A 20,673-nucleotide genomic window follows, 5' to 3' on the forward strand; every position below is an offset into this window, starting at 1 on the left:
CAACAAACTGTTCACCCTTGTAGATTTTCTATGAATCCGCATACATATCATGTTGTTTTTTAAGTAAACGTTCACATCAAGATATTGGCAAGTCAAAAAAGGTTTTTCTATTGAAACTAGGTCCTAACTATAACTACCTCGTGGCGACCACCACTAGGTATTATATATATGTGTGTGTGTGTATGTGTGTGTGTGTGTGGACATATATATGTGTGTGTGTGTATATATACACACACACACACAGACATAACATTTGGTTACTTGGATTCATAGTCGATTTGTGCCAGCAGCTACGTTCAGGATATTTTGTCTTCTGTGGTGGCTACTAGAAATGTATTCAGTGCAAGCAGTCTAACACCTATTTGTACTAAAAGGGAGGATTGTTTTTGCTGGTGTTTACTCATTGGTAGCAAAGTTTTCAAAATACTCTGAAAGGGACTTGGAAGTAACATCGTACAATTCAAGATTAACGAAGTTGAAGTTAAGTAGTTATCCGGTTTCTTCAAAACATCAATATTCAGGATCCAAACCATCCTCCTTGTCCCCGGTTAAACTGTTTCACAGGTGAAGATGGTGCCTCCATTAGAATATTGCTCGATGATACATATTGATAATCTCAGGTACGGGAGAACATTATAGGGGAGGATGAAACATGGCTAGATATTGACGCCATGACATGAAGGGATTGGATCAGAAATGTCTGAATTAAAAGGACTAAATGACTCTTCTACAGAAACTTTTTCACAATTATGGCTGTATTTTCTCCACCGCAACATTCTGCGGTGCTGCGGTAAAGAGGAAGGACTGGAGAACGCACTATTCATACGTCTTTCCAAAAGGCTATCCTCACACCCCCGACCACACATCAAGATCGCTGTGGTTTACGTGGTGTGACCTCCACCCACCATGACTGATCAGTACAGCCGGAAAGCCTCATAAACGCAAAGCAGGTTTCTACTGAAAGCTGAACTCACAAAGAGTGAACAGACATCATGGTCAGTAGTGCTTTATGATGTGTGGATCTCACCCACCAGGAATGATCAGTTCAGCACATGCATGAGCTGCTGGCCTCGCGCAGCATGGATGCACAGCAGGGCATGTGAGCCACAACAATGAATAGACAGCGTGGTCTGTGATCCTTTCCGTGATGTGTGACTGGACAGAGGAGACTGTAAACCTGTTTGAACCTAGCATCACCCAATGTTAATAGACAACATAAAAATAACATAAATCCGTAAAGCGCATGTTTACCCGGGACGTTCAGTGATGCTCATGTTATCCTCTTGAGGGGGATGAAGGACTCAGTGGCCCCATCGGTGACCCTGCATTACCCACCCATCCACCAAAGCCTGCATTACCTGCAAGCCTCTTTAGTAGTCGTAGTGGCATTGTATGTGACCCTCTACACGCCCCACCCCCGTAGATCCATGGATGGAGCTGTACAAGAATAAAGCCTAAACTTGACGCCCATTCACTATGTGGCTTCATTGCTGAAATAACTACCTAACTCCCTGGACATAGTGATGGTTTAACAATGTTTTTCTGCTGTCCACCACAGTCTGAAAGTGTTAAATGTTGCCAAAAGCAAGCTAAAACTAAGCCAATTTTCTCTAAACGCCCTTTGAGTTTATCCATCCTGATCTAAAACGTGTTCTTGCCTTTTCTCCTACATCACCACTACTGGAGGGCGTGTGACCCAACTCCCAAAGATATCCTATCACAAGTGCGAACGCAAGTAAAATCCAGACAAGCTGGAGGCACTCGCCTCCCGCCCAACTTTGGGACAGTGAGCCAAGCCTGTCGTCGCGGGCTTCCGGTCCTCCTTTTCCATCACTGTGCCATGTCGCAGACCGGAGGGAATGCCTTAGGAAGTGTGCAGAGATAGTGTATCTGCAACTGTGAAAACAACTCAAAAGCTGGGCTGTCGCCAGCGGCTGAAATGGTTCGGGCCAGTTTCCTCCCACCGTCTCTTCGCCTTGCACAAAGTGAGACAATTCTGTCATTGTCCCGTTTTTTCGCTGTGTCGGCGGGCGGGGGGAGAGGAGGAATGTGCTCGGAAGGTGCGGAGGCTTTGTCAGGGGTGACATCACCGATGACATCATGAGTTGGATTCTACCTCGGAGTCGCGGAGCCCCCCTCTCTCCCGCTCCTTCCCATCTGTAGCCCTCTCCTGCGCTCTGCCCGGGTAGTGCAGGGGGTTCATGTGCCCCGGCAAGACGTTCTTCTTGCGCGAATTTTTTTATATTCTGAGTAGGAGGCTGAAAGTGCATCAGTCGGCGTCCGACAGCGCGGGAGCAGGGGGTCGGCGAAGCGACTGCCACTGAGCGGGCAGGGGGCTTCCCAGTCAGGTAAGGGCTCTCGCCATCATCTCACCTGTCTACCGTCGCAGCAGGCGCCTTGCAGGCGCTATGATCTCATTTCACTCTTCTGTCGTTTATTGTGACAATATCAGCAGATTTGAGCAAAGCGGTCATTCTGTGAATGGGACAGTACTAGCATCTCTCAGCAGGACAGAGATACTGTGAATGGGACAGTACCAGCATCTCTCAGCAGGACAGAGATACTGTGAATGGGACAGTACCAGCATCTCTCAGCAGGACAGAGATACTGTGAATGGGGCAGTACTACTAGCATCTCTCAGCAGGACAGAGATACTGTGGATGGGATGGTACCAGCATCTCTCGGCAGGTCCGTGATGCTGTGCATGGGGCCGGTCCCACACCTCTCAGCGGGACATTGTTACTGTGAATAGGACAGTGCCAGCACTTCTCAGCAGGACAGTGATACTGTGAATGGGACAGTACCCGTACCTCTCAGCAAGAGAGTGGTACTGTAAATGGAATAGTACAAGTACCTCTCGGCAGAGTGGTGATACTATGAATGGGATAGTATGAATGGGCAGTGCCCTCTCCTCTCAGCAGGGCGGTGATACTTTGACTGTGATAGTACCAGTACCTCTCGGTAGGACGGTGATACTGTGAATGGGGCAGTGCCCGCGCCTCTCAGCAGAGTAGTGATAATGGAATGGGACAGTATCAGTACCTCTCAGTAGGACGGTGATACTGTGTATGGGACAGTACTGGTGCCTTTCAAAAGAACAGCTATCATTTATTGCGACAATACCATCATATTTCAGCAAAGCGGTGATACTGTGAATGGGACAGTACCAGCGCCTTTCAGTTTTGTGGTGATAGTATGAATGGGACAGTAACAGCAACCCTCAGCAGGGTTGTAATACTGTGATTGGGACAGTACCAGCACCTCTCAGTTGATGGGTGATACTGTTAATGGGATAGTACCAGAAACCACTCCGCGTATGTGTGGCACTGTGAATGGGACAGTACCAGCACCTCTCAGCAGGACGGGGATACAGTTAATGTGACAGTACTAGCACCTCTCAGCAGTAATACTGTGGATGGGACAGTGCCCGCACCTCTGAGACGCACAGTGATGCTGTGAATGGGACAGTATCAGCATCTCTCAGCAGGTCTGTGATACTGTGAATGTGACAGTACTGGCACCTCTCAGCAGGGCTGTAATAGTGTGGATGGGACAGTACCCGCACTTCCGAGCAGCACAGTGATGCTGTGAATGGGACAGTACCAGCATCTCTCAGGAGGTCTGTGATACTGTGAATGGGGCATGTCCCACCCTTTTAGCGGGACAGTGATACTGTAAATGGGATAGTACAAGTACCTCTCAGCAGAGTAGTGATACTATGAATGGGACAGCACCAGCAACCCTCAGCAGTGCTGTAATGCAATGAAAGGGGCAGTATCAGCACCTCTCAGCAGGGTGAGGATGAGTAGGACAGTGGGAGCACCTCTCAACAGAGTGGCATCCTTTATTAAGACTGCGCTCGCAGATTTAAGCAGAACTGGGTGCTTTTAAGAGAGAATGTCACCACTTTTGAGCAGGGCTGTTATGCTTTTCCTTAACAGTGCTAGCGCCTCTCAGCGGGGTAGTGATACTCTCATCGAGGCACTGCCCAGCTAAATGTACTGGGGGAGCACCGAGTTCGACAGAGCTGATATGGTTTAAGACACTTTACACAATCTCTGAAGAGTGTTGTTACTGTTATTGGGACAGTATCATCAGTATTCCTGTTGAACCTTTAACGCGACTGTACGAGTAGGACCTGGAGACTGAGGATGAGGCACATCAGCACCTCTCGGCTATAGTTCATTAGGACAGTACTAGCAGATTTCAGGAAGGACTGCACTTATTTTCATGTGATACTAGCAGCACTAATCAGTGGATATATTATATTTTTAATATGAAAGTATCAGCACTTCTCAGCAGGTGTTGATACAATGTGCGTGAGACAGTATCAGCACCTCTGAGAGGGGCAGTATCAGCATTTCTGAGCGGGGCAGTATCAGCATCTCTGAGCGGGGCAGTATCAGCATCTCTGAGCGGGGCAGTATCAACACCCCTGAGCATGGAAGGGTCAGCACCTCTGAGTAGGGCAGTATTATCACCTCTGAGTGGGGCAGTGTCAATAGCTCTGAGTGATGCAGCATCACCTCTGAGTGGAGCAATATCAGCACCTCTGAGCAGGGCAGTATCAGCACCTCATCTGAGTGGGGCAGTATCAGCACCTCTGAGAGGAGCAGTATCAGCACCTCATCTGAGCGGGGCAGTATCAGCATTTCTGAGCGAGGCAGTATCAGCACCTCTGAGTGGAGCAGTATCAGCACCTCATCTGAGCGGGGCAGTATCAGCACTTTTGAGGGGGGCAGTATCAGTACATCTGAGCGGGCAGTATCAGTACCTCTGAGCAGGGCAGTTTTAGCACTTCTGAGCAGGGCAGTACCAACACCTCTGAGTGGAGCAATATCAGTACCTTTGAGCGGGGCCGTATCACCACTTATGAGAGGGGCAGTATCAGCACCTCTGAGCGGTGAGGTATCAGCATTTCTGAGCGGGGCAATATCAGCACCTCTGAGCGGGGCAGTATCACCACTTATGAGAGGGGCAGTATCAGCACCTCTGAGCGGTGAGGTATCAGCATTTCTGAGCGGGGCAATATCAGCACCTCTGAGCGAACAGTATCAGCACATCTTAGTGGGGCAGTCTCAGCACATCTGAGAAGGGCAGTATCAGCACCTGAACAAGGCAGTATCAGCAGCTCCGAGCGGGGCAGCAGCAGCACTTCTAAATACGGCAGTATCAGCACTTCAGAGAGAGCAGTATCAGCATCTCTGAGTGGGGCAGTTTCAGAGCCCCTGAGCAAGACAGTTTTAGCACCTCTGAGCGGGGCAGTTGCAGCACCTCTGAGCAAGGCAGTATCAGCACTTTTGAGCGGGGCAGTATCAGCACATCTGAGTGGTGCAACATCAGCACCTCTGAACAGGGCAGTATCAGCACCTCAGAGCGGGGCAGCAGCAGCACTTCTAAACTGGGCAGTATCAGCACATCTGAGCGGGGCAGCAGCAGCACTTTTAAACTGGGCAGTATCAGCACAACTGAGCGGGGCAGCAGCAGCACTTTTAAACTGGGCAGTATCAGCACCTCTGAGCGGGGCAGCAGCAGCACTTCTAAACTGGGCAGTATCAGCACCTCTGAGCGAGGCAGCATTATCTAAGGAGGACAGTTATTCTTTCACTGGGCACGTTCCACCCTCTCCCAGTCGGGCTGCTCTACTTCTCAGGTTGAACTGTCTTCCTATCATGGCATGGCACTTTGCATGAGTGGGGCAGCACCTTCAGGTTGCACTAGGACTCCTGTGCACTGAATGGACACGATGGACATTTTTTAACAGGTCTGTTATTCTCTTCAGCACCTTTGAGCGGGGCTCTTAGACTTTTAATGGACAAAAACAACACATTTCACCAGGTTTACTAAGCCTCTGTAAAGAGCGGCTTTGCTTTTAACGGGACACCGGTAGGGCTTCAAAATCTATAAGGGGCAGGAACGAACCAGCGACTTTCCGTATTACTTTAATAAATCTACAATATTTAAAGATAGTATCAGTACTTCTCAGCAGGTCTCTTACTCTTGTAAAGAGAAAGAAGCAGCTCTTTTGAGCAGGGTACCTGTGAATTTAAGAGGCACACATATTAGTTTCCTGGAGTCCTTCCACGCTTTTACTAAACAGTACTTGTAATTGTCACCAGGCTTGGAATACACTGAATGAGTCAGGAACAGCACTTTTCAGGACAGCTATACTTTCAGTGGGCAGTACCTGTACTTTTCCTACAGGACTACCAAACGTTTACTCGAACAGTGCCAGCACTTCTCAGCAGGCCTCTGGTTATCTTGATAGGACAGTACTTTTTTCATCAGGGCTACTGCCCCTTTACCTGAACAGTGGCGGCACTTTAATGGGTCAGTATCGGTACTACAATGTATGTCTGTTTTACTATTAGAGGGACAGTGTGAACAATGCTCAGCGTAGGGGTGTTTTTCTTTTAATAGGACTGTACATACACCTTTCAGCAGGGAAGTGTGGTTTGAAGGTGACAAGTCCAAATGGATGCATTCTTCAGGTGACTGTGATAGCCCTTTTCAGCAGGGATGCTATTCCTCTAATGGGGAAGCAACAACATACCTTTAGATGGATGGCAACCATTTCACAACAGGGCTGCTATGCTTTGAATATGACAGTGCCAGCATGTTGTGTGTTTAATGAGACTGTACCAGTAGCTATCAGCAGGGTGCTGTTTCTTTACTGGGACAGGACATTATGTACTGGTTCTGGTGCTACACTTTTCATGGCATTGGGAAAACACTTCTAGGCAGGGCTGCTTTACCGTTAAACTCATCAGGGATATGACCTCTCCGCAGAGGTGCTTCACATTTCATTGGGCTGAACCTGCACTTTTCACTAGGGCGGTGCCCTTTTAGTTGTACAGCACTTGAATGCATGGGTGAGGCTTGTTCTAAATGCATAGGTGATGGTTCTTCTAAATGCATGGGTGATGTTTCTTCTAAATGCATGGGTGATGCTTCACCTGAAATCATGGGTGATGCTTCACCTGAATGCACGGGTGATGTGTCTTCTGAATATATGGGTGATGCTTCTTCTGAAAACATGTGCAATGCTTCATCTGAATGTATGGGCGATGCTTCACCTGAATGCATAAGTGATGCTTCTTCCGAATGCATGGGTGATGCTTCTGAATACATGTGCGATGCTTCACCTGAATGCATGGGCGATGCTTCACCTGAATGCATGAGTGATGCTTCTTCTGAATGCATGAGTGATGCTTCTTCTGAAAGCATGGATGATGCTTCTTCTGAATGCATGCATGATGCTTTCCCTGAATGCATGGGTGATGCTTCTTCTGAATGCATGGGTGATGCTTCACCTGAATGCTCCTGTGATGCTTCTTCTGAAAGCATGGGCGATGCTTCACCTGAATGCACAGGCGATGCTTCTTCTGAATGCATGGGCGATACGTCACCTGAATGCATGGGTGGTGCTTCTTCTGAATGCATGGGTGAAGCTTCTTCTGAATGCATGGGTGATGTTTCTTCTGAATGCATGGGTGAAGCTTCTTCTGAATGCATGGGTGATGTTTCTTCTGAAAGCATGGGCGATGCTTCACCTGAATGCACAGGCAATGCTTTTTCTGAATGCCTGGGTGATGCGTCACCTAAATGCATGGGTGGTGCTTCTTCTGAATACATGTGCAATGCTTCATCTGAATGCGTGGGCGATGCTTCACCTGAATGCACGGGTGATGCGTCTTCTGAATGCATGGGTGATGCTTTTTCTGAATACATGTGCGATGCTTCACCTGAATGCATGGGCGATGCTTCACCTGAATGCATGAGTGATGCTTCTTCTGAATGCATGAGTGATGCTTCTTCTGAAAGCATGGATGATGCTTCTTCTGAATGCATGCATGATGCTTTCCCTGAATGCATGGGTGATGCTTCTTCTGAATGCATGGGTGATGCTTCACCTGAATGCTCCTGTGATGCTTCTTCTGAAAGCATGGGCGATGCTTTACCTGAATGCACAGGCGATGCTTCTTCTGAATGCATGGGCGATACGTCACCTGAATGCATGGGTGGTGCTTCTTCTGAATGCATGGGTGAAGCTTCTTCTGAATGCATGGGTGATGTTTCTTCTGAATGCATGGGTGAAGCTTCTTCTGAATGCATGGGTGATGTTTCTTCTGAAAGCATGGGCGATGCTTCACCTGAATGCACAGGCAATGCTTTTTCTGAATGCATGGGTGATGCGTCACCTAAATGCATGGGTGGTGCTTCTTCTGAATATATGTGCAATGCTTCATCTGAATGCGTGGGCGATGCTTCACCTGAATGCACGGGTGATGCGTCTTCTGAATGCATGGGTGATGCTTTTTCTGAATACATGTGCAATGCTTCACCTGAATGCATGGGTGATGCTTCACCTGAATGCATGGGTGATGCTTCTTCTGTATGCATGGGTGATGCTTCTTCTGAAAGCATGGGTGATGCTTCTTCTGAATGCATGCACGATGCTTTCCCTGAATGCATGGGTGAAGCTTCTTCTGAATGCATGGGTGATGCTTCACCTGAATGCTCCAGTGATGCTTCTTCTGAAAGCATGGGCGATGCTTCACCTGAATGCACAGGCGATGCTTCTTCTGAATGCATGGGTGATGCATCACCTGAATGCATGGGTAGTGCTTCTTCTGAATGCATGGGTGAAGCTTCTTCTGAATGCATGGGTGATGTTTTTTCTGACTGCATAGGTAATGTTTCTTCTGAATGCATGGGTGGTGCTTCTTCTGAATGCATGGGTGATGCTTCTTCTGGATGCATGGGTGATGTTTTTTCTGACTGCATGGGTAATGTTTCTTCTGAAGGCATGGGTGATGCTTCACCTGAATGCATAGGTGATGTTTCTTTACTTGTAATGGGATTGTGCCAGCACTCTAAATCATGGCGCACTCCTTTAGATTGGATAGTACAAGCCCCTTTCAGCAGAGATGCTTAGCTTTCGAAAGAACGGTGTCAACACTTACCAGCAGGTTTGCTATGCTCTTAAGGACAGCACCACAATTTCTCACTAGACCCACTTAACATCAAATGGGATCTTGTCAGCACTTCTCTGCAGGGTTGTTTTAATTTCTGGTAAGCTTTTTTCCTGGACTTTTCAGCAAGCCTTTTGAAATTTCAATGGGACAGTACAGTCAACTGCCAGTGACTATACTTCCGATCGGACAGTGCCAGCACTTCCACCAGGGCTGTTATTCCTTTAACCAGACAGTACTGACAATTCTCATTGTGATGTTAGACCTTTAATTGGAAGGGACCAGTACTTCTCAGTCAATCTGCTATGCTTTTAATGGGTCATTGCAGTTGGTTGTAAGTGCCAGTACTTCTAACTGGACAGAATCAACACTTATCTCCTAGGCTGCTATATCTTTAACGAAACCATTCTCGCAGTGATGTTAGACCTTTATTTGAAAAGGACCAATACTTCTCAGCAGGGCTGTTATGCTTTTAATGGGTCACTGAAGTTGGTTCAAAGTGCCAGTACTTCTAACTCGACATAATCAACACTTCTCTCCCAGGCTGCTATATCTTTAATGAGGCCACCCTCGCAGTGATGCCAGACCTTTAATTGAAGGGAACCATTACTTCTCAGTCAGGCTGTTATGCTTTTAATGGGCCACTGCATTGGGTTCTAAGTGCCAGTACCTTTTATTGGACAGAATCAACACTTCTTTCCTACGCTGCTATATCTTCAATGAGACAATTATCCTAGTGCTGCCAGGCCTTTAATTGGATCGGACCAATATGTGTTAGTAGGGCTGCTATGGGTCACTGCAGCTGGTTCTAACTGCCAGCACTTCTAACTGAGCAGAATCAACACTTCTCTGCTAGTCTGCTGTGCCTTTGTTAAACAGTTCCCCAATGATGTTAGATCTTTAATTGGGCAGGACCAAAACATCTCAGTAGTGCTGCTAGGGGTCACGGCAGCTGGTTTAAGGACCAATACTTCTAAATGGACAGAATCTCGCAGTGATGTTAGACCTTTAATTGGACAGGACCAATACTGTTCAGTAAGGCCCGGGTCTGTTATTCTTTTAATTGAAAAGAACGAGTATTGTCCATCAAGGCTGATATACTTTTAATGGCATAGTAAAAGAACTACTCAGCAAAGTGCCTGCAATTCAATAATACAGGAGTGGACTTCTCAGTAGCTACACTTTGAACAGGGCAGTCACAGAACTTTTCACCAGAGCTATTAAGTTTAAAAAATGACAATATCAGCTCTTATCACAAGGGCTGCTATCATTTCAATGTGAAAGTGTTATCACTTATCACCAAGAATGCTATACTTTTAACAGACTGAACGTGCACTTTTTTCTTAAATTGGACAAGACCTGAATGTTCCATTTCTGCAATGAGATAGTGGAAGTACTTAACAGCAGAACTGATTTACTATGAACTGGATAGCGTTTGCACTTAGTAGCGGAACTGATTTACTATGAACTGGATAGCGTTTGCACTTAGTAGCGGAACTGATTTACTATGAACTGGATAGCGTTTGCACTTAGTAGCGGAACTGATTTACTATGAACTGGATAGCGTTTGCACTTAGTAGCAGAACTGAGTTTCTATGAACTGGATAGCGTTTGCACTTAGTAGCGGAACTGATTTACTATGAACTGGATAGCGTTTGCACTTAGTAGCGGAACTGATTTACTATGAACTGGATAGCGTTTGCACTTAGTAGCGGAACTGATTTACTATGAACTGGATAGCGTTTGCACTTAGTAGCGGAACTGATTTACTATGAACTGGATAGCGTTTGCACTTAGTAGCGGAACTGATTTACTATGAACTGGATAGCGTTTGCACTTAGTAGCGGAACTGATTTACTATGAACTGGATAGCATTTGCACTTAGTAGCGGAACTGATTTACTATGAACTGGATAGCGTTTGCACTTAGTAGCGGAACTGATTTACTATGAACTGGATAGCGTTTGCACTTAGTAGCGGAACTGATTTACTATGAACTGGATAGCGTTTGCACTTAGTAGAAGACCGGATTTACTACGAACTGGATAGCGCCTGCACTTAGTAGCAGAAATGATTTACTATGAACTGCATAGTGCTTGCACTTAGTAGCAGAACTAATTTACTATGTACTGGATACAGTGTGTACTTCTCAGCAAAGTTAAAATCATTTTACTGATAACCCTTCTTAGCTGGGTGCTGTGCTTCTAATGGGACAGTACAAGGACTTCTCAACACTGCTACTTATTGAAAGATAGAAGAGAAAGAAAGGGTGATGGAAAGGGAAAGAGAAACAGGGAGGCAGAGACAGGAGGAGTGGGAGCAGAGTGAAAAAGAGGCGAGAAAGAAAGGAAGAGAACTAGAGATTGAGAGAAGTGAGAGGAAGAAGAGAAGAGAGAGAAAGGGAGGTGATAGCGAGATAGATAAGAGGGAGTAGAAAAGAGAGAGAAAGAGGAGAAAAGAAAAATTGAGGGAAGATACAATGAAAGAAAGAAAAAGACAGGTAGAGAAAACGAGAAGAAAGAGAAAAGAAAGAGTGGGGTCACAGACAAAAGGAGAAAAGCGAGAGAAAAACACAAGTGTGAGAAAGAGAGAGAAGAGAGGGAGACGAGAAATCAGAGAGAGGAGAGAAAAAAAGCGAGAGCGACTGGAGGAAGAGAAAACGGGAGAGGATGGGGAGAGACGGAAGGGGAGAGAGAAGCCAGCGTGATCTAGAGCGGGTGAGCAGGGTGGGAGAGAACGAGAAAGAAAGAAAAAAGGATATGGAGGGAGATGATTTCAATGGACTCTACAAATGATGCTAATGGCACCAATAATAATGTTGCCATTAAGAATAACAACAGTTCATATAATACATATACCAATCACAATAGCCATACTAACGTCGCTAACCATGATGTTATAATATTATAGAACCAACAATAAGAAGGTGAGATGTTCTGTGTCCTTTTGCTCGTTGGCCTCTCTGGTGAGGTTTGCAATAAACAAGCTCGTTGCTGGCCCCTCTTCTGGACTCACTAAGTGGGAGTGCCAGTTCTTCTGTGTGCTAGGCAGGGCTGTGGATTTAGTACTGCTCAAAATGCAGTGGAAGGAGCCCTCTGGGGCTCAGAGCATTCCTCAGCCCTGAGGTCTTCCTTACAGCCTTCCAGTGGGTCTTGTCAAGGCAGTCAGAGGAGAGAAAGTCTCCATGACCATTCAGTCGCTGGCCTCCCTGTGTACTCAGCACTTGCACATGCAGACAGAGATGTTGTGGTAAGGGGACACTCTCTCCTTGGCCAATCATACACTGGTCTCCCTGTGTAGTCAGCACTAGCAGTGTCTGTGGAGAGAGGCCAAGAGGTGCTGCAGGTAAGCTTCCCCTCAGGGAGCACTATTCACCTTTACATGCTAACGATGAAATGCAAAATGTGGAGTAACACCTAAGTGAAAATGGCATCGGAACTCACATATTTACTCACTCCTCTCAGTGAGTTCAGAACCGCTCCAGATACCTATCTGTAACCTACATGCCACCCTGCCGTCACTGTACACATGGTTAATTCTAGTTATCACAAAGGTAGAACATAAATGTTGACTTAAGGTACTAACCTCACCCAAACTAGGAAGCCAGTGACTAGGTGACTGTGCAACTAGTTAACAGTAGAACTCTCAATGCTCCACCGAGCTAGACAAGGAACCCACTGAGGAAGCACACAACACAAGATAGGTAAGGGGATCCGCATCCTAAATGCGTATAAGAATGTAGGGTAATTCCTTAGGAGGCTTGGCTGTTTCTTCCAGGAGCTGTGTACGTCTTGTAAGTTTATGTCTGCTTACATAGAACATACAACAGCCCTTTAACTCCCCTTACTCCCTCTGAAGTGTGGTAGCTACCTATGTTGTATCCGTCTTGAATATGTGAGAAAATCATGTCATGCTCCTTCTGTACCTGCCCCTTACATATTTTTTGTGTTAGGGAAGGTTGTGCTGCTACTGTCTTTGTTGTACTTTCGCTATATTACGAAGCTCAGTATAAACCTTTCCTATACACAAAAGACAAAACGACTTGCATTGCCAGTGCTTGTTTTAACGCGTTATGAATTTGTGAACACTGACAAAAGATGTGAGCAGAGTTTACTTTTTGTTTTACATGTGAAACAAGCAGTTTTTGAGATGGACTTGACAACTTTGTATATTTTTAAAACGTATCTTACAAGAGGCTCTATGTCATGTGTATGTGTCATGTCTGTTTATAACACCTTCAGCCAGTTCTGGCATTTTAGCAAACAGCGCTTTTCATGTTGTGGTTTTGAGTGCTTAATTATTTACCAATGCGAGTATCAGCAGCTCTGTCTGAAGAGACACTGAGAAAGGAAACACTGTGTGCTGCAGCCCCTCTTCCCGAACCTGTCCTGTACTCCACCGAGAGCATGGGTAAATGCAAACACTTTGCCAAAGGCTAAAAAGGTCTGTCTGTGGTGTGTCTGAGAGCTGCATTGATGCCAGCAGTGTGGTAGTCGGGGGTATGTGGCGTGTGTAAGGGAAGGAAAGCATGTACATCTAGTGGTTGAATTGCACAATGTGAAACCAGAAAACCTGGGGCCAATCCCAGCTTCCCAACTTGACCAAACTGTATGTTCCTAGACAATTGTTTTAGTTCACTTTCCCCCTTTTTCTCTATTATCACGTATGACAACTTTGAAGTGCAGGACTTCAGTATGTGCCTTGTACAAAACCACCTGTGTTTGATCTAATAAACTATAATATTGTCCATCTATCATAGCAACCCAGGCCACCCAGGTGGTGCACATAACATCTGACTTGCCTCTTAGTTCACTATTTGCATTGTTTCCAGGGTTTGGGGTAAACATGAATGTTTCTCAGCTCAGGTTTGAAAACTAGCAGTTAAATAAAATACTTGCACTGATATAGTCTGATGCGCCACTATGGTGATAGGGTTCTGCACGTTATTGAAATATATTTTTCGAAATTTTTAAGAGACCTTTTCATATTTTAACAGGTTTGTTGCAAGACTCCTTTAAAAATCGAGGTGGGCATAAAGTTACGCTGTACACCCTCAATAATTGCCTTCTTTAAGGTCAATTAACTCATAAATAGATGCTAGTACCTTTTGAACAGGTCGGGGGGGGCATGCAGCGCTATCGAGGACCTGGAGTCTGCTGTGACTTAGCAACTGTCACACTCTGGGATGCTCACTGCCTAGGACAGGTGCAGCAGACTGATAGGATTACAGGACCTCAAGTCCATTCACGCCTTTGCATCTTTCAGGGAGGATGCGAGAGAGGATTCCATCGCTATTGGCTCTGGGGAGGGGATCACTAGGGGAGGCCTGTGTAGTTTATCTTTTCTTGCCTAGTAGGCGTAATGCTCATGAAAACTACAGATGTTACGTGTGCTTTTCGAAGCCAGCCGTCCTCATGAAAAGCTGCGCGTCGGCATAGGCAGATGGAAATTATACAAGCTATGGGTACTTCCATATTCGCGATCTGTGAGGTTATGCCCGAGTAATAAATAATTTGTGCACAGGCTCACCACTTGTTCTGGTAGGGAGGCCCAAACATGACCCATTTCTCCAATCTCTTGCATTTCTGGAAGAACAAGGGAAGGGAGTGCGTGTTATGTCTTCAGTGTAAGGGAATTCCAAACTGTGCCTTTCGACCCCTGGCATCTTGTGGGAGGGGTGTGCAGGGTCGGACTGGGACAGAGAATAGGCCCAGGCACCAAAATAAAAGTGGCCCCATTAGTGATTTAGAAAGTTTAAAAAAAGCGGCCCAGGTTGGTAAATTAGGGCACCTTTGAACTTTTAATGACTCTCAATATAAGTGCTTTGTAAGGTACAGAACACTGCATGGATCTGAGCTTGCTGCTGACAATGTGTTAATATCAGGGAAATCAACTGTTAAAATCTGCCCAGCAGACAAAACAACAGTCCCACAAACAAACAAAACAAGCCTTTGTAAGGCAATGGGTCTCGCATTTTCTCGATTTAGAGCTATTAGCGTTGTAAAGTCCTAACCAGACTTTTATTGCCGCATAAAATAAAAATGAAAAGTAATACAGTCTTACATGAGAGCCAATTTAAAGTGCCACGACATAAGCGTGAAGGAGCACACAAAATAAAACAGAAGTTTGCTTGCAGTGAAACCTATCGGTACATGTGCAGCAATTTTTTTTAAAAAAAACGTAGTCCAGAAACCATGCTGAAAACATGATGCCTTGTATGTTTTCAGTAGTTGGCCGGTGCGCTCGAGGAGGGCTAAACACCAGAAAAGGCGTGATGTATGCATGCCTTTCACAAATAAAACCAGGCGATTTTAAAAAGGCAAGCCCACAAACCAACAAAACTGATGGGCGTGCGGTGGGCGTGGTTAAAAGCCAGCAGAGAGATTACAGCAGGCTAGAGCGCTTGCATGCTTGACCCTAAAAACGTCACACCCACTGACCTATGAGACCAGCCCGTCAGGCACTTTCTGATTGCCCTATAGCCAGTCCGACCATGGGGGTGCACTTCACCTCTACCGTAACTGAATTCAGACCCGAAGCCCATTTATCAGCCCTTCCTAAGCTCCTACACCTGCACTCTGGCGTGTTGAAAGGTGCAGCTCCATGCCTTTTGAAGCCCCGGCCCCTCCGAGGGACACTCATATAAGGTGTGAGTTTGTTCAGACCTTATGCCCATTCAGAGTCCTAGCCCCGCTTCTCAATGGCTCACTTCGCTGAGGTAAAAGAGGTTTAGCCTCTGTCCACTAAATCCTTGGTGCCTTGTCACAGGTGTGAGGCCCGTCATGCTGTTTGCATTCACTGCTTGTCCGTATGTCTGCTCTTTCGGGGCTACCAGTGCGGTGAGGTTTTCATATAAATAGGACCATGCGTGGTTATTCAGAATAGAACTAGCAGCTTTATTGCACTGAAAGGCCAGCCAGACATTGACAGCCATCATGAATGGTATAGCAGTCACAAGCAGGATCATACAGAAATGTCCAACATATACTGGGAGAAAACCGAGCAAGTCAGCCATCAATTTTTTCAGAAACTTATTTGTTGGGAGTTTGCATCTGAACCATACAGACAATGGTGAAAATCATCTGTGGTAGCCTGCCTGGCACTGCATTTTCACCTAAAGTGCTGCTGCCATATTTGCGGAGCTCTTTGAGCAAAAAAGCCCCTGCTATAGCAGCTTGGCCCACCATAGGCTAGGTATACCGCTGAATGATTTGCTTAAGGTTCACTCATATCCGAAAAGGTTTAACTATAAATGTGGATTTTCCATACGTTGACTTTCCTAAATCATCTTTCAACCTATTATATTCAAAAGATATTCCTGGCACTAGTTATTCAAATGATAGTGGGTCAGTCAAATAACTGACTGCTCACTCTTTGTGTTTGTCATCAAAACAGAGCTTCAGTTAACTTTATTGGAGAGGTTGTCATAAAATAAAATGCCTGCAATTTTGGAAATAATCCCATCTCTATGGAATAGGCCCAAAGCCCAATGTGTAATTCAGCATTATTGTTTAAGGTTTTCATTATTGCTTAAGTTTTTTATTATTAGTAACTAGGACATTTAGGGGGTCATTCCGACCCTGGCGGTCATAGACCGCCAGGGCCGGGGACTGCGGATGCACCGCCAACATGCTGGCGGTGCATCCAGGCCAATTTTGACCGCGGCGGTAAAGCCGCGGTCAGAAAAGGGAAACCGGCGGTTTCCCGCCGGTTTTCCCCTGGCCTGAGGAATCCTCCATGGCGGCGCTGCAGGCAGCGCCGCCATGGAGATTCCGACCCCCTTCCCGCCAGCCTGGTTCTGGCGGTTTTGACCGCCAGAACCTTGCTGGAGGGAACGGGTGTCGTGGGGCCCCTGGGGGCCCCTGCAGTGCCCATGCCAATGGCATGGGCACTGCAGGGGCCCCCTAACAGGGCCCCACAAAGATTTTCAGTGTCTGCATAGCAGACACTGAAAATCGCGACGGGTGCAACTGCACCCGTCGCACCCTTTCCACTCCGCCAGCTCCATTCGGAGCCGGCATCCTCGTGGTAGGGGGTTTCCCGCTGGGCGGGCGGGCGGCCTTCTGGCGGTCGCCCGCCGGCCCAGCAGGAAACTCAGAATTACCGCAGCGGTCTTTTGACCGCGCTGCGGTATTCTGTCGGGGGAACTTTGGCAGGCGGCATCCGCCGCCCGCCGAAGTCAGAATGACCCCCTTGGTGCTTATGCTGATGTAGCAGTACATCGACTGATTTGATTAATAAAATGTGAAATTATTATAGGCAATAATTCTTTGGCATCTGGACATACATTTAGAAAGTTAACTCCCTGCCCATATATTCTATTAGTGGTTCAGCTACATTTTTAAATATTTGTAATCGTTTTTGTAAGAATTTTAAGGAAACTTTTACATCAAACATTACTAGAGCACTGGAATGCAGAGACTCGTCTATTACTAGACACCACTCCTCTGTGTAGTCTATTAGCAGAGTCAATAGAGATGCCACGCCTTTACATAACAGTAGAGTTAATTAGTATAATGAGTATAACATAAAATAGTAAATTTATCATTGCAAATGTCCTTTTTTTTACTAGACTTTTTCAAATAAATCTGTTGTTGGGACGGGAAAGTCCTCTGCATGGTAATGGAAGGTTGCTGGCTTCACCAGGCGTTAAGCAGCACGGAAGAGGTGGTGGCAGCATACCATGTAGTGATCAGTAGTAGTGAACAGGTCCTTTTCAAACTGTGTCACTGGAATAAGGGCTACAGGCTCACTCACTTTTTGAAGTTCTACTGTTGTGTGATTAACTTACCCTTGGCCTACATTCGTCTGACGTGAAGTGCTGTGCAGCACAGGAGTGGCATATCTGCACTGGGGGTCTCTGTGCTTGGGAAGGGTACAATACAGCGAACACTGCAGTATTGTGAAGTGTGTGCATGTTAGATGCATGTGTTGGATGTATGTGTGCTTATGAATGTTACAATATGTGAAAGATATGCTGTGCAATATTTGCAGGTTAAATGCATGTGTTAGGGTGTATGTGTGCCTGTAAGCACTGAAATACAAGAAGGGTGAAGTGTGTACATATTAAATGCATGTGCTGGATTTATGTGTGCCAATGAGTGGTACTGTACATGATTGGACCTGTTGCACAGACATGCATTGCTGTCGCAAGCCGCATCACTCTCAGAACCGCTGCTGCGTGATGCTTCTTCGATGCAGCACGTCGCATCACTTGTCGAGAGCAGTCTTGATGAAGACAAAAAACTCTACATCACTGCCACATAGTTCCTCGGAACCGATGCATCGCCCCCAAATATGTGCCCCATCCTTGACACCGGACTGCACATCACAAGCCCAGTAAATGGTATCCTCAACAATGACACGCATCTTCGACGGGGAACCTCACACTACTCCACAAACCAGGTTTCATGGTAATAAAGTATAGTACTTTGTTTAGTGGACCTAAGTGGGTTCCTGTAGCCAGTTCATGTTCCATCGCAGTCAGCCTAAACTTGTGACTTTGTCCAGGTCTAGCTCGACCAGATATCCACTCTTGTCGCTTCATGCTTTTTGGCACTATTTTCACTAAAATCTTTCAAACTGAATAGCTCTGGTTTTACTGATTAGAATTTTGTCGTTTTTATATTGTTTTACTTATTAAAATAAGTACTTTTTTCCTAGCTTGGTGTAGGGTTGTTTATGGTGGTTTCACTTCATTACTGTCTGAAGTTTTGCACAAATACCTTACACATTGCCTCTAAGTTGAATGCTCTGTGTCAAGTTACCAGACGGTTGAGCACAGGCTAATTTAGGGGTGGCTCGTGCCTCACCCTGACAAGGATTGTGATTGCTGCCTGACCAGGCCTTACACCCCAGTCAACCAACAACCCAATTCCTCACATTTATTCCTCACACAAGGAAATGAGGTAAACAGGAAGAAAAAATATGCCGGGGAAGGGATGGAGCTAATAAGAGACAGTTTTATAGATACATGAAAGGAAAGATATGTGAGAAAGATTAAAAATGGCAGTGTCATTAAAGACAGATGGGTAGGGGGTAGTCAGAGGACAGCTAGAGCAAAGTAGGAACACATACAGTGGGTGACAGAGGGAGGAGGGGACAGAGAGGCACAGCTATAAAGAGGGTGATATATAGAGAGAGGTACTGCGGGATAGATAAAGGCAGCAGTGCAAACTTCCCTCACAGACACAGAGCAGTTACAATAAAGGCACCATTGCAAACTTCATTCACAGAGCAGTTACATTAAAGGCAGCAAGAAAGATCAGAAGAGGAAAGTAGCAAGGGATAGAACAATGGTTGGAGTTATAGAGAAAGGGTTATAGAGAGTCAGGGATGGAGATATTTAGTATAAAGAGATGCTGAGAGAGGGAGGATAGTGAATGAAGTGGTGAATAGAGAAAGGAATGGCTAGATAGACAAATATATTTAGAAATAGAGGCGAATGGACAGAATCATTGATCAAGAGAGGGAAGGGGCATTCAGGGAGGGAAAAAGAAGTGGTATGGTATAGAGAGAGGATAGACTAGAGAGGTGAGAAAAGGATCAGAACAGATGAATGGAAAGTGTTGTTGAAGGTTAGAGAGGAAAAGAGTGAAAGCAGGAATCGAAAGAGGGCAGGAGGCAGAAGAGGAAGAGGCAGCGTGGATGGATAAAGGGGATACAGCTTCTAAGCTGGAGGAGTGAGACTCAGGATGCAAATTCTCAAATAAAGTGGACACTTTGAAAACAGTGCTTGAAAACAGCTTCCCAGCATTTCCCAGTGCATCGCTTTACGATTCAATGCTACCACACAGGATTCTTCACATTTACAACTCAGCTTGAGTAATTCTAAACCAAGAACTTTGGTGTGGAGATGTCATGTGTCCTAATGGTCAGAGCTGCTGTCTTTGGAACTAGAGCACCAGGTTGCAATCCCAGCATTGTTTCCGCCAGTGATTCTAGGCTACTCACTTAATCTCCTGTGCCTAAAACTGAATCGGAATCTCGTGGCGTGTACTTGGGTGCTCACCTAAAGAGCTTTAATGCCCTTTAGACGAGTCTTTAGTCTATATAAAGTTGCAAAAAAACAACTTTGAGATTTGAAGCAGATGCAATTCTTAAACACACTCTATTAGCACTAGAAATACCCTTAGGCACAGTATGACTAAAATACATATGTGTAATCCTAGTTCCCCATTATGGATCGCTTCCTTAAATTTGCAAACTGTAGAATACCTTGGCATCTGGAAAAGATAAGTGCTAATCCTTTTTTAACCAATTAGAATTACACCTAGTTTTAAAAAGTAAAGAAAATAGGAACAGATTTGCAAAAGCCTCAAAAAATGGAATTTTCCCTTGTCACGTTAAGCCAAACAGGCTGCTCCACAGTCTTACAGTGCACTGCACTGACACCATGCTCACCTTATTTGGACAGCCATGACAAATAAGCTATCAAACCTATCACAATCGGGATACATGCAGCTAGCTTCTCTTTCACTCTCGTGGGGCCTTCAATAATATTCATACTATGAAAGAATAGCCAGGAGGAAAACAGGAGATATGATCATAAAATGTGAAATAAACAGGTTCTGCATAGAGATCAGGCCCGCCTAGGAATCCCCTTTGAAGTCAGAGTCCAGGCAGTAGTGTCTACTTGTGACGGCTCTGAAAACATCATGAAGGGAGCATTAATAGCTATTATATCTCTTTCCGGGTGT

The 20,673-nt window shown here is 45.7% G+C and overlaps 1 protein-coding gene across 13 annotated transcripts in view; it reads left to right on the plus strand.

Moving 5' to 3' along the window:
* Nucleotides 1–2,102: 2,102 nt before the first annotated feature.
* Nucleotides 2,103–20,673, plus strand: part of TNXB (tenascin XB) — a 589,826-nt gene continuing 571,255 nt past the window's right edge. For all 13 annotated transcript variants that reach the window (XM_069237235.1, XM_069237240.1, XM_069237242.1 and 10 more), the window contains exon 1: nt 2,103–2,348. The gene's annotated coding sequence lies outside the window, so the exon portion shown is untranslated. The remainder of the gene's footprint in view (nt 2,349–20,673) is intronic.

This window comes from Pleurodeles waltl, chromosome 6, assembly GCF_031143425.1.
Source record: "Pleurodeles waltl isolate 20211129_DDA chromosome 6, aPleWal1.hap1.20221129, whole genome shotgun sequence".
Classification (NCBI taxonomy): domain Eukaryota; kingdom Metazoa; phylum Chordata; class Amphibia; order Caudata; family Salamandridae; genus Pleurodeles; species Pleurodeles waltl.